This window comes from Salmo salar, chromosome 01 (genome assembly GCF_965601325.2).
Source record: "Salmo salar chromosome 01, fSalSal1, whole genome shotgun sequence".
NCBI classification, from domain to species: domain Eukaryota; kingdom Metazoa; phylum Chordata; class Actinopteri; order Salmoniformes; family Salmonidae; genus Salmo; species Salmo salar.
The window spans coordinates 146,079,666-146,094,691 of record NC_138291.1 but is presented as its reverse complement, the minus strand read 5'-3'; positions in this window follow the sequence as shown (position 1 = coordinate 146,094,691).

Sequence of the window (15,026 nt, the reverse complement as noted above, 5' to 3'; positions counted from 1 at the left end):
CCACCTGCAATGTCTCAACAGGTGTCGTCCTGAAGGCACCCACACACAATCTCAGGGCCCTTGCTGTATCCTATCCAGGCTCTGTAGTACTGTTTTGGCTGCCGATCCATATACAAAGCACCCATAATCCAAAAATTACCTGATCAATATACAACAGTGTTTGTCTATCTGATCCCCAATCATATCCTGCCTCTGCCCTCATGAGGTTCAGCACCTTCCTACACTTAATTTCAATATACACAATGTCTCTTCCACATAAGCCTCTAATTTTTTTTACATTTTAGTCATTTAGCAGACACTCATATCCAGAGCAACTTACAGTAGTGAATGCATACTTTTCATCTCATTTCATATATTATTATAATTGCTTTTCTTCTCTGTACTGGCCCCCCGTGGGAATCGAACCCACAACCCTGGCGTTGCAAACACCATGCTCTACCAACTGAGCCACATCAAACCACATACCTAAATACTTAAACTCAAGACACCCTACCTATATCCTGACCGTATATTTGCAGCTTAGCATCTTTAACCTTCCTCCTAGAAAACACCATAAAGCAGGACTTGGCCACAGACATCCTAAACCCACACGTTAAAGACAAATCTTCCACAACTCCCACAGCTTCTTGTATCTTCCTCATCAAATATTTCACATTCCCACCTCTCTTTGCCGCTTCATCAGCATACAAGGCCAGACCCACTCCCTGTCCCAACTCCTTAAATATGTCATCCATCATCAGGGTGAACAACACTGACTAACTACACTTCCCTGAGGAGTACCATTGTCCACTTCAAACCGCATTTACAATTCTGACCCACCCTCACCCATATGACTTGATCAAACAGGAAGTCCCTGATCCAGTTATACAGATGTCTCCCAATACCCAATGCACTCAACTTGATCAACAACCCTTCCCTCCACATGGTATCGTAAGCTTTCTCAACGTCAAAATACACAACACTCATCACCTGTTTTATTGTCAAGGCCTTGGCTATCTCTGTACTAACTGTCACCAGGGCATCCATGGCAGAACTCCCTCTCCTGAAACCACTCTGTGCTCTGGTCATCAAACCCCTAACTTCCAAGAAATACATAATCCTACTCACTATAATCTTTTCATCAACTTACACTGCCCGCCCTAGGAGAATCTTGGTTTTACAAACGACAACACCACCGCATGTTTCCACCCAGCAGGTATCACCCCAATCCTCCACACTTTATTATACAACCCTAACACTGCTTCCAACACACTGTTCGGTGCATGCTTAAACATCACATAACCCACCCTATCTTCTCCAGGAGCCGTCCGCCTGCAGCTCTACAATGCCCTTGTCATCTCAAACATAGAAAACTCTGCATCCATAGCTTCTCCTGACTCCCCGTTTTTCTTTAAAACATTTCCATGCTCCTTTAACTTTTCCCCACGTCTCCTCCTACTCTCATCACACAGGTGCTAACATATTTGAACCGCTGCAAATGCACCACCTAGGACATTTTCCTTTCCTTTACTTGATACAGCTGTGACGTTTCCTTCTACAGACACTGGAATTCCAGCAATTTTACTGTTCCCCAACATAAAAATAAATAAATCCAAACTGCACTAATTTCGGTCCCTCTACCAATAGTGGAGCAAAATTCCCGCCATGCCTCTGCCTTTTTGCCCTCTTAATCGTTCTTTATCGCTCTCTTCCTTTGATACTCCATGAGATTCGTTTTCTGTCAATCCATTCACTCATATGTACCCGTAGAGCTATATACCCTTCCTGCACCACCTTTGAGCAGTCATCTGTCCACCATGGCACCACCCTCCGTCTTCCTCCCCCCGAACACACTGGAACAGTCACATCTGCAGCTGATATAATTACAGATGTTACTGCCTCAGCGTTCTCATCCACAGACCCCTCCATTGATACTGTTTGTCCCGCCCGCTCACACAGGTACTTGAACATCTTCCAGTTAGCATTCTCAAAGCACCACCTCATGTTATTACCTCTACTCTGCACACACACACCATTATTGACCTTACATCGAACCGGAAAATGATCACTCATCACTTCCCATTCACACCTCCCTGCCTCCGCCGCAGGTACCAACGTCAAGTCCAAGCATGACTCCACATTGATTCTTGTCCCCCTCCCATCATTAACACCCACTAATCCCCTTTCACCAATAAATTCTTCAGCTCTACTCCCATTGTTATCTTTAGGCATACTTCCCTAGAATTCATTATGGGCATTAAAATCACCACACCATATTACCTTCCTACCCCTACATGTCCTATCAATCCCTTCTAACTATGCTAACATGAACGGTTTGCAGGGGTTGTAGAAATGAACTATTACAATCTTACCCCTACTCCTATATACTTCTATTCCCACACATTCCATTTCTTGTACCTCCAATACTCTGTACGCCATCCCCTCTTTAACGAACGTAGCACAACCCCCACCCGACCCCTCCACTCTATCATACCGTACCAAACTGAATCCCGGAATCACAAACTCCAGTTGAGGTTTGAGCCATGTCTCTTGTATACATACTACATCTGGTACTACATCCATGTCATATACAAACTTCTTAAACTCCTGCCCATTAGCTATTAAGCTTCTAGTGTGTCACGTCCTGGCCAGTATAAGGTCAATTGGTATGGTAGTTTGGTCAGGACGTGGCAGAGGGTATTTGTTTTATGTGGTTCAGGGTGGTGTTTTGGGAAAAGGGCGTTTGATTTAGTATTTCCGGGTTTTTGGTTTATGATCTATGTTTATGTAATTCTATGTCTAGTCTAGGTAGTCTGTTTTCTATGTAGAGTTAATTGGGGTGGACTTCCAATTGAAGGCAGCTGTGTGGTGTTGCCTTTGATTGGAAGTCCTATATTAGTTGGGTGTGTTTGTCTGTTTAATTGTGGGTGATTGTTCTGTGTTGAGCCTTATGCTTTGCCAGACTGGTTGTTGTTGTTGTTGTTGTTGTTGTTGTTGTTGTTGTTGTTGTTGTTGTTGTTGTTGTTGTTGTTGTTGTTGTTGTTGTTGTTGTTGTTGTTGTTGTTGTTGTTGTTGTTGTTCGTTCGTTCTAGTGTTTTGTTATTTTGGTATTCATTTTGAAAATAAATAAACGTCAAGATGAGCCTGCACTTACCTGCTGCGTTTTGGTCCTCCTTCACCGACGACAAGCGTGACATAGTGTTTCACTGAAGGACCTCAAAAACCATACTAAATAGGATGTTCCGACCCATCACCTCTTGGCTGATTCAACATCTCATGCATCATTACTCCAGTTGCTTCTGTAATTCCCAGGAAATCTTTGGCCTCGCGTACCACCACGTCTATGCTTGCAGACTTTTTGTTAACCTGATCACTCATATTCATCACCCTACACATGAACGCCAAGAAATCAACCCTGTTCACCACCAACGATTCTTTTGTAACCGCACACTGATATTTCATGGAAACCGAGTTTGTGCGAGTCCCTCAGCTCCCCCTTCCATCGGACTCCGCTGTGCCAATTTCTTCACAGGTTCTGTACTTTGAACTCTCCGTGCTGCTTCAGCATATGCTACCTTGTTTGTGATCTTATATCTCAGTATCTCCTCTTCCTGCTTCAGTACTATACAGCACCCAAATGCAGCACTATGTTTCCCCGACATAGTTACAGATGCTTGCCTTAACCTCAACTCCACACTTGCCATATTCATGCGGTCCCCCACACTTCGCACAACGTCTCTGCCCCTTACAGATGCCAGCCACATGTCCCATGCGTTGGCACTTAAAGCACCAAAGCGACTCTGGCACAAACTCCATAACATACAAGCTGATGAATGCTAGATGTGCTTGTCTCGGAAGATTCACTTCAAACTCTAGCAGCGTCATAGTGCTTTCTACTCCACCCTACCTTTACTTACTGTTCATTCGCCTCGCCTCAACCACTTTCCCTCCGGTCACCTCCCTCTTAAATTCCTCCATTGACACCTCCATTGGTACTTCCGCAATGACCCCTCTCACTTTCACCCTACTGCAAGGGATTTGGCATTTCACCCCACCTCCATTTAGAGCCTCCATTTTCTATATCTTGTCCCTCTGAGCTATATTAACTGCAAATATCAATACCTTTCCTTTCCCTACGGACCTTGCATCTTTTACATGTCATATATCTGATTTAATGGCCTTGACAATGTTATCAGATGTAACACTCTGCTGGTTGGCTGAGGAAAGACCACCATTACTCTGTTCTCCTGTACCTCATGTCCCTGCATGTTTGCTTTTCTAGATTCCCCCCCATCTGTGGTAAATCCACCCTCATCCCCTTTTCTGAACCTTTTCCTGTTGTTTTTTCCATACAGTCAGGTCTAGTGAATCGGTCAAAACTGTTGGGGCATTGGGCATTTTTATGAGAGAATATCTCTCCATGCCTCTATCAGTAGAATTCCGTGACAGCGAATATCAGCATCAGTTCCTGTACTCTGACCAAAGTCCTGTACATTTAATGGGGAGAGATCTCCTCTGTATATTTGGAAGTAACATTATGTGTAAAACAGAGGGGTTAACAGTAACCCATGAAGAGGGACATGATGATTATCTGATGTTGATGTCTAAGTTTTGTGACTGGTACTATTCATGGGATGTTACAAATGACTGCACTACACTTGAGTGTGTTCTTTCATTTAAAAAAAAACACTGGAATCATGCAGGCAGCTTCATGTCATATACAGACTTGCATTGCATTTCCCACTTCTCACCATTGACCAGGGACCTCCACTTTGAAGAATCTTGGCTACCACAAGTGTATCAGTCAGAGCAGTTGATATGTGAGAAAATGTATTGCAGTAGTGATTTCGGAGCTTTATGGGTTAGTTTAACCCCTGCACAGAAAAAGTGATATCTGTTTGAGAATAGTGTGCCTCATGTGTCTATTGCTAAGTCAGACCAAATTGAGTGGGAGGATACTGGAGTTTGGATGACAGGGGTGTCGGGAAATACTGATTGGCAAACTATGTCTGGTGGGTCACAGTTCTCTTTAGGCACTGCTGCCATCTAGTGGCCAAAATCTAAATGGCACCTGAGCTAGAATAATACATTATGGCCTTTCTCTTGCATTTCAAAGATGATGCAAGAGAAAGTATTATCTTTTACCAGATCCATTGTGTTATATTCTCATACATTCCTTTCACATTTCCACAAACTTCAAAGTGTTTCCTTTCAAATGGTACAAAGAATATGCATATCCTTCCTTCAGGGCCTGAGCTACAGGCAGTTAGATTTGGGTATGTCATTTTAGGTGAAAATTGAAAAAAAGAGGCGGATCCTTAAGATGTTAAGCACTCGCCTTGGAAGGCAGTTCCATCATGTTGCCACAATGTCTGTGCTCACGTGGGTGTGGTTACTGACTCAGCAAAAGCTTACATGAAAAACTATTCTCCTCTAGAAGGCTAAAATCACATTTAATCTTCACACAAATAGTTTAATATTTAATCATATAACTTTTACAACATTTTGATGTAAATCTGATAATTGGGATGTATACATTTGTAGAGTTATAGTTATTTAGTTATACAATCCTTAATGATATCACAAAACAATACATTTTTGACAGGATTTATTGTTTGGATCCCCACCAACCATTCCAGACATTTGGATTTGAAAACGAATGTTCCAATGCACAATATTTTGATGTTTGAAGTTTTGGAAAGAGTTTCTCTCTACACACAAAGGATTTTTGACTTCTCCACACTGCAGTGCAAAAGAGAGAAAGTTTACGACCGGCCGTTAAAGTCATATAACCGGCCCCACTCCCCCCTTCCTCTCTGGTGGAAGAGAGTGGGGTGCTGTCTTTGATTCTCACCCAGAAGGGAAAGTTATGAAATGACGCTGTGCATGCGAGAGCCCCAATTGTTCCAAACCAGACTACACTGCTATCAGCGGTACCAGCAACAGCAAATTGGTTTTCAGTTGTTGACCTGGCTAATGCTTTTTTCAGCATTCCCGTCGCACCAGAGTCACAGTTCTGGCTTGCATGCATGTTGTTAAATCGCCACTGGACTTGGACGGTGGCGCTGATGGGGTACACCAAATCCCCCGCATTTTTTTCTTCCGCATTGGCACAGCATTTTGAGGGTTTCATGCCCCCCGAGGGGAGCAAGCTGATACAGTACGTCAACGATTTGTTACTGTGCTCTGAAACCTTTGAAGCATGCAAAATTGACACCAGAGCTCTGTTCATGATTTTAGCAGAAAATGGCCATAAAGTCTCATAGAAAAAGTTGCAACTTGTCTCCCAATCAGTAAAATATCTGGGCCATGACATTACTCCAAATGGTAGGCAACTGGGCTCAGAGAGAGTCAATGCAATTCTGTCTGTGCCACAGCCAGTAACAAAGCAGCATATGATGACACTTACTGGAATGGCAGGGTACTGCAGGGCATGGCTGCCTGAATATGCAGAGGTTGTCCAGCCATTGTCTGGTCTAATTTACGGTCACAAGATGGCAATGAATGACAAGATAAAATGGACCCCTGAAGGACTGGACTCTATTGACAGACTGAAACAATTGTTGACTTCTTCTCCCTGTTTAGGATTGCCTAACCACTCTAAACCTTTTAACGTTTTGGTTTGTGAAAAGAATGGGTTCATGTCGTCTGTCCTTACACAGGAACATGGTGAAAAGCAGAGACCTGTGGGATACTACTCCAAGAGACTTGACAGTGTGGTGAGGGGGCTGGTGTGTTGTCTTAGGGAAGTAGCAGCTGCTACAGAAGCAGTTTTGGCATGTGCTGATATTGTAGCAATGTGCCCACTAACTGTTCATGTCCTCCATGCTAAAGAGATGTACCATTTTGAACCCGGCAACTCTGTTGTCTACCGAAGATGACGGGGAACCACATGACTGCACCGCTCTGGTGGTGCTGGTGTCAAAACCACGTTCTGACCTATCGGATATACCACTACTTAATGCTGATTTTGAATTTTTTGTAAATGGCTTTGCACTGCGATCAGATAATGGACCGCCATTGGTGGCATAAGCAGTAACTTCTGCTTCCACTACACTGGAGAGCACTAAACTCCCCTCTGATCTGTCAGTACAGGCAGCTGAATGATTTTTGGTACATTGTGGAGACAGCGTGGGTTCCTCACCTCCTCTGGAAAGACTATTTCCCATTCAAAACTAGTGGACAATTTGTTAAAGGCTATTATTTTGCCTTCGGAAATTGCTGTTTGTAAATGTCAGGCTCATACTAACTCTTCTGACCCTGTCTCGAAAGGAAACACAGTGGCTGATCTATCTGCGAAAGCTGCCAAAACACTCCTCTGTCTCACCCATTCTCCAGATGATCTTACTTCCTGTTTCTGTAAAAAACATGTTTTCTTTACAGGACGTTTCTGACCTGCAATTGTCTGCAGGCCTGGTGGAACTTCGCCTATGGAGAAACAATTGTATATATGACCCACAGGAAAATCTATGGTTGGGATCAAATGGCCTGACAGTTTTGCCTCGCTCCACTTTTCCATATATGGCTAAGTTGGCACACGGTCGAGAGCATGTGTCAAAGGGGGAGTTGTGGATATTGTAAATAATTTTTGGTTTGCTCCTGGGTTTTCAGTATTTGCTGAACAATTTGGTGCAAAATGTGTGACATGCATGAATAACAATCCAGGGAGAGGTGTTCCTATGTCTGTATCAGCTCATCCAAGGCCCGAAGGGACTTTTGAAAATTTGATGATGGATTTTATTGAACTAACTCCATGCCAGGGGTACAAATATTGCCTGGTAATAGTTGATGCATTCTCTAAGTGGGTTGAAGCATTTCCATGCAAGCATGCACAGCAATGACTGTTGCAAAGAACCTGCTGTGAGAAACCATCTCTAGGTGGGGTCTGCCGTCCAAATTAACATCAGACAACAGCTCACATTTTGTAAATATGGTAATACAGAGCCTGTCAGAAAGGGTACAGATTGACCTAAGGACACATTGTAGTTATCATCCACAAAGTGGGGGGCTCGTGGAGAGAGCCAACCAATCGGTAAAAGTGAAATTAACTAAACTTATGGCTGAAACTGGACTGTCATGGGTGACATTGATACCCCTGGCTTTGATGTACATGTGCGGCCGAGCGCACTGTACCACTGGTTTGGCACCACATGAGATACTCACAGGAAGACCCATGAGAATGTTAAACATCGCTTTCCCACAAAACAGGTTGACTTTGATGGGCTGCGACGACCAAATGATCTCTAAATAATGTTCTGAAAGCTATCTTTTCCAGGGTGAAAGCAGCTCTACCACAAGCGAAAGAGAGGGGTGTCTACACAAACTGTAGCCTGGTGATTGATTGGTGATTAAGGATCTGCGCAGGAAGTACTGGAACCAAAAGCGTTGGACTGGCCCATTCCAGGTGCTCCTGACAACCCAGACTGCTGTGAAGGTTGCTGAGACATCAACGTGGGTTCACGCCAGCCACTGCAGGAAGGTGCCATATGATCCAGTTCCAGATGTACTGGAGGATGGGCCTCCGCCTGCCACTACCTAGTTGGCCGTGGGAGAATCAGGATGAAGTCAGAAGAATCCTGGTATTTGCATTCTAAATGCCACCGCAGTCCCACAGTGGGAATTAAATAACAGCCGCTCCAGCTCGAGCCAACGCCAGGCTCAGGACAGGAGTCCAGTAAACAATAGCCGCTCCGATACCAGAAGAAGCAGGAGGTCAATGCATCCTCCTGTTATGTATGTAGTCTTTTTCCACACTCAGAGATCTCGCCGTTCTTACAGTGTTCAGTAGAGGCCAGCATTAATGACACTCTATATGCACTGGAAGTGCTCTTCTTGAATGAAACTTCATGGGGTAAACCTTCACAGGGTTAAACTTTGAAGGAAAAATGCTTTAATGGTGATTTGGCATCGACAAAAGATATGAGAGACGGATTTGATTGTAAACGTTGGTGTACCAAAATTGTTTTATAACCTAGACACTGTGTACCAGAACCAATTCTAATCCAACCCCGGGGAACCCCATTCCAAACCTGCCATTGTCACAACCCAAGTAATATCTCCATACCACAATCTAATGAATCCTATTTGGGAATGTCAACATATGTTAGTTATAGAGTCTTCCCAATAGGATGTAGCTGGATAAATGGAACATGCGATTCTAACTGGCCCGGTAAACTGAATGTGGGGCAGACCACTATTTCGACAGAAACAGACGAGTGATCTCCACAACAATAAGGCTCAGCCACGTTTACTGATCATTATTGGATCTGTGGTGATAAGGCATACCTTTATTTAGCAACAATTGGACAGGGTGCTGTGTTTTTGGTAAATTAAATATCTCCATTGTTGTAATGCATAAAACAAACTATCCCATTCCAAGCAGATTAAGACGGATTAGGAGGAGCATTTCACAATTGAATGATGTTTCAATTGCTGGATAATGCCCTCACTATGCCATTGCTTGATGATCATGCTTTATCTGAGGATGATGATGAGAATAATGATGATGTGAATAAATGATAGAATGCCTGATTTTCAAGATCAATTTCCTATTCCTGATTACGTATCTGATGATGAGGACCCCAACCCTGATCTTAGGGCTGAGGGTATTGAACTAATGGTCCACTCAGTTTATAGAAAATGTCCCACAAGAAAGGTAGATGTTCTTGGTGTAAAAATCAATGAATGTTAAGGATGGACATTTTCATCATGCTGACCCATACCATCGTGCATGGTGCCAGCGTGATGACTGTCCTATTTGCTGTAATGAAGCTTGTGTGCGAGTTTTTTTTCATGTTTAATTTTCTGTTCCATATTGACTGTTTTGATTAGAAAGGTCTAAAACTCAGCAACCCAAAGGAAGGATGTTTACCGTGGATGAAATGTCAGGCTCCAGAAAGATGTATTTGGTTTGTTTAAATGTATTGAGCGCACCTGAATATAAGCCGCACCCACTGAATTAAAAAAAATATATGATTTTGAACATAAATAAGCCGCAGGTGCCTACCGGTACATTGAAACAAATGAACTTTACACAGGCTTTAACGAAACACGCCTTGTAACAAAAATAAATAGGCTTTAACGAAACACGACTTGTAACAAAAATAAATAGGCTTTAACGAAACACGGCTTGTAACAAAAATAAATAGGCTTTAACGAAACACGGCTTGTAACAAAAAATAAAAAATTAGCAGTAAACAGTAGCCTACCAAGAAAGTCATTGGTCACTATCTTCCTCTTCCTGAGCTTGTGTGGCCTACCACTTTGTGGCTCAGTTGTTGCTCCTAGACATTTCCCCTTCACAGTAACAGCACTTACAGTTGAACGGGGCAGCTGTAGTAGGGCAGAAATGTGACATACTGACTTGTTGGAAAAGTGGCATCCTATGACAGTGCCATGTTGAAAGTCACTGAGCTCTTCAGTACGAGCCATTCTACTGTCAGTGTTTGTCTTTGGAGATTTCATGGCTGTGTGCTCGATTTTATAAACCTGTTAGCAACAGGTGTGGCTGAAATCCACTAATTTGAAGAGGTGTGCACATACTTTTGGCCATGTAGTGTAGGTTGTAATCTCATTATTAATCAACATATCAACCAAATATTACCTAATTCTCCACGTTGAAATGACGTGGTGTGCCGAGTGGGTAGCTACTCTAACTTCATTGATATGTGACTGTACACTCAGTTATGTTTCTTGCCGCTTGGTCTACTAGATTATGATTCATATATGTAAAGAACATTTCCCACCCTCAGTCCACATTAAGTTCACTTTATTAGTCAATTGCACAGAAGGTCCAATCGAAATGAGATTTTCACTTTTAACCCAACACCTCCGAAAGACACAAATGTTTTGGGGAGGTGCAGGAGGCTGCCACATTGGGCACCCAGGGAGCTGTTGTGGGGGTTAAGTGCCTGGCAATGGCATCTAGGATTTAATACAAGCAACCCTCCGGTTGCCAGCTCACTTCCCATCAGATTTTTCTTGTTGGACCTGGGATTCGAACAACAACCCTCCAGCTGTTGGCTCAACTCTCTAACAGCTAGACTACCTGTCACACAGAGCTCAGAGCTTTAGTCTAAATTGATAATCTTTCTAATCCTCCGAGTAATTATTCTGATTGCTAAAGAACAGGGGAACCTACGGCTACCACACAGCTTGTGTGTATGTATCTCTCAGTCATGGAGTCATGACAGTGTTTCCTTTCTCTGCTATGTGTAACACCTGGGGCTGCAACTGTCAGATTCATTTTGAGTGTCTGCCATGTCAAGGTGTGACTGTGCAGCCTACAGTAGCTTTTGAATTGGGAGACAGTGTGTGTGTTTGTGTTTGTGTGAGAAGCCTTCTCAGCATATTCAGGGCTTTCCCATAGGATAAGCTGCTTTCCATTACCCCTGTCTCAAAGCCCCTTCTCCCCGCCTGACTTAAATGGTCCTCGCACACACACACACATATTTGCATCTGTCTAACAACATTTTGCTAAAAAGGCATGGCACTTTTTCACCAGTTCTATTGTTCTCTATCCCAGTTCTTGACTTCATTCTTTAGTTTTTTTTAAATTTAAGATGACAGACACCAGTTTCATTGTTTTATCAAATCATTCAATACCATGGGATGAACACAATGTTCTACTTCCAGGACTGAGACAAACTTGATACTTTTAGTCCAAACATTTCTCATGACATGAAATAACATAGGTACAGCAGATCCCATTATTGTATGGGACACTTTTAAGTGTGCCTTTAGAGGCCATGTAATTCAATACTCATCTTTAAAACAAAATATGTTTAAGTCAAAAGAATCCATATTAAGATGGAAATAGAGGGGGACTAACAGTACAGATAGATAGCAATACAAACAGTACCATAGAGGCATGGAATATGTTAGAGGTAAAACAAAAAGAAATGGAGGAACTTGTGAAAAAAAGATCAAGTGTAGTATACAATATTATAAAAAATAAAGCAAACTGGGGGAAAATGCACAAAATCTTCAACATAGAAATGCGACCAAAAATAATTTACTGAAACTTGTTTCCAGTGTTGGAGTCACTGTCACGTCCTGACGAGTAAGGGGTCATTTTGTTATTGTAGTATGGTCAGAACGTGGCAGGGGTGTGTTTGATTTATGTGTCTTGGGTTTTTGGGTGATGTCTATTTAGTCTATTTCTATGTTCAGGTTTTGGTTTGGCCTTCAATTGGAAGCAGCTGTTCTTCGTTGCTTCTAATTGGAGGCCATATTTAAGTAGAGGGTTTTTGTCACTGTGTTTGTGGGTAGTTGTTCCATGTATAGCTGTGTAGCCTTACAGGACTGGTCGTCGTCGTCGTCGTCGTCGTCGTCGTCGTCGTCGTCGTCGTCGTCGTCGTCGTCGTCGTCGTCGTCGTCGTCTGTTATTTTTGTTAAGTGTTCACGTTTATCCAAATAAAAAAGGAAGATGAGCATGATACCCGCTGCGCCTTGGTCCACTTTTTACGACGCACCTGACAGTCACCCATGATTCACCAAATTATATTTTGAAAGAGGAAGCAAAGTACTTTAAGCATCTGATTTTGTTTCAGTCTCCTCCATCTCCAGTAACCAAAGTTAATTGTAAGGATTGTTTTCCTATTAATAATGTAAAATGAACAGTTGTACAGAAAGACAAATTACAGAGGAGGAACTTATTGATGCAATTAAAGCCTTTAAGTCCAGTAAAACTCCAGGGCTGGATGGCATACCAGATGAGGTATACCAAACCTTTTTTGATATACTCAGAGGACCTTTTATTAGCATGTTTTAACCACTCCTATAAAAACGGTAGATTATCAGATATTCAACAAGAAGGTCTGATTTCATTATTAATTTACAGGACCCAAGTGGTAAATATAAAGATCCAGTCTACTGAAATACTTATCTCCCTCATTAAAATGCAAATCATTTTATAACATTTTTGACATGCGTTTTACAGGATTCTTTTGTTGTTATTCTGTCTCTCACTGTTCAAATAAACCTACCATTAAAATTATAGACTGATCATTTCTTTGTCAGTGGGCAAACGTACAAAATCAGCAGGGGATCAAATACTTTTTTCCCTCACTGTACTTCTCAGAAAGTAGCCACTATTGTCAAGAGGAGTAAACAAGGTTGTCCGAAATCGGCATATCTATTTATTATGGCCATTTAAATGTTAGCAATAATATCAAGGGCCTAGAATTCCAGGGCTTAAAAACAAATGTGTCATTGTATGCTGATGATTCATGTTTTATTTTAAATCCACAGCCTCATAGATGGTCTAGATACTTTACAACTTTTACATTACCATGTAGTTTACCAATAAAATGGTCTGATGGTGAAGTGGAAATACTCAGTATTCATATCCCAAAAGAAAAAAATTAGCTCATTACAATACATTTTAATAGAAAGTTAGCAAAAATAGATAAGATGTTGCTACCGTGGAAAGGAAAAGCCCTGTCAATCGTTGGAAAAATCACCCTGGTTAACTATTTAGTCATATCCCAGCTTACCATTTGCTGATGGCCTTGCCTACACCTAGCGACTTGTTTTTTAAATTATATGACCAAAAAAGTCAATGAGATCTTCACTTTCTTGGCAATTTCTCGCATGGAATAGCCTTGATTTCTCAGAACAAGAATAGACTGATGAGTTTCTGGCCATTTTGAGCCTGTAATCGAACTCACAAATGCTGATGCTCCAGATACTCAACTAGACTAAAGAAGGCCAGTTTGATTGCTTTTTTAATCAGAACAACAGTTTTCAGCTGTGCTAACATAATTGCAAAAGGGTTTTCTAATGATCAATTAGCCTTTTGAAAAGATAAACTTGGATTAGCTAACACAACGTGCCATTGGAACACAGGAGTGATGGTTGCTGATAATGGGCCTCTGTACGCCTATGTAGATATTCCATAAACAATCAGCCGTTTCCAGCTACAATAGTAATTTACAACATTAACAATGTCTACACTGTATTTCTGATCAAATTGGTGTCATTTAAATGGACAAAAAATTTGCTTTTCTTTCAAAAACAAGGACATTTCTAAGTGACCACAAACTTTTGAACGGTAGTGTATATATATACAGTTGAAGTCGGAAGTTTACATACACTTAGGTTGGAGTCATTAAAACTTGTTTTTCAACCACTCCACAAATTTCTTGTTAACAAACTATAGTTTTGGCAAGTTGGTTAGGACATCTACTTTGTGCATGACACAAGTAATTTTTCCAACAATTGTTTACAGACAGATTATATCACTTATAATTCACTGTATCACAATTGCAGTGGGTCAGAAGTTTACATACACTTAGCTGACTGTGCCTTTAAACAGCTTGGAAAATTCCAGAAAATAATGTCAGGGCTTTAGAAGCTTCTGATAGGCCAATTGACATAATTTGAGTCAATTGGAGGTGTACCTGTGGATGTATTTCAAGGACTACCTTCAAACTCAGTGCCTCTTTGCTTGACATTATGGGAAAATCAAAAGAAATCAGGTAGGTACCACATTCATCTGTACAAACAACAGTAAGCAAGTATAAACACCATGGGACCACGCAGCCGTCATACTGCTCAGGAAGGAGACGCGTTCTGTCTCCTAGAGATGAACATACTTTGGTGCGAAAGTGCAAATTAATCTCAGAACAACAGCAAAGGACCTTGTGAAGATGCTGGAGGAAACAGGTACAAAACTACCTATATCCACAGTAAAACGAGTCCTATATCAACATAACCTGAAAGGCCGCACAGCAAGGAAGAAGCCACTGCTCCAAAACTGCCATAAAAAAGCCAGACTACGGTTTACAACTGCACATGGGGTCAAAAATCATACTTTTTGGAGAAATGTCCTCTGGTCTGATGAACAAAAAATATAACTTTTTGGCCATAATGACCATTGTTATGTTTGGAGGAAAAGGGGGATGCTCGCAAGCCGAAGAACACCATCCCAACCGTGAAGCACGGGGGTGGCAGCATCATGTTGTGGGGGTGCTTTGCTGCAGGAGGGTCTGGTGCACTTAACAAAATAGATGGCATCATGAGTAGGGAAAATTATGTGGATTTAT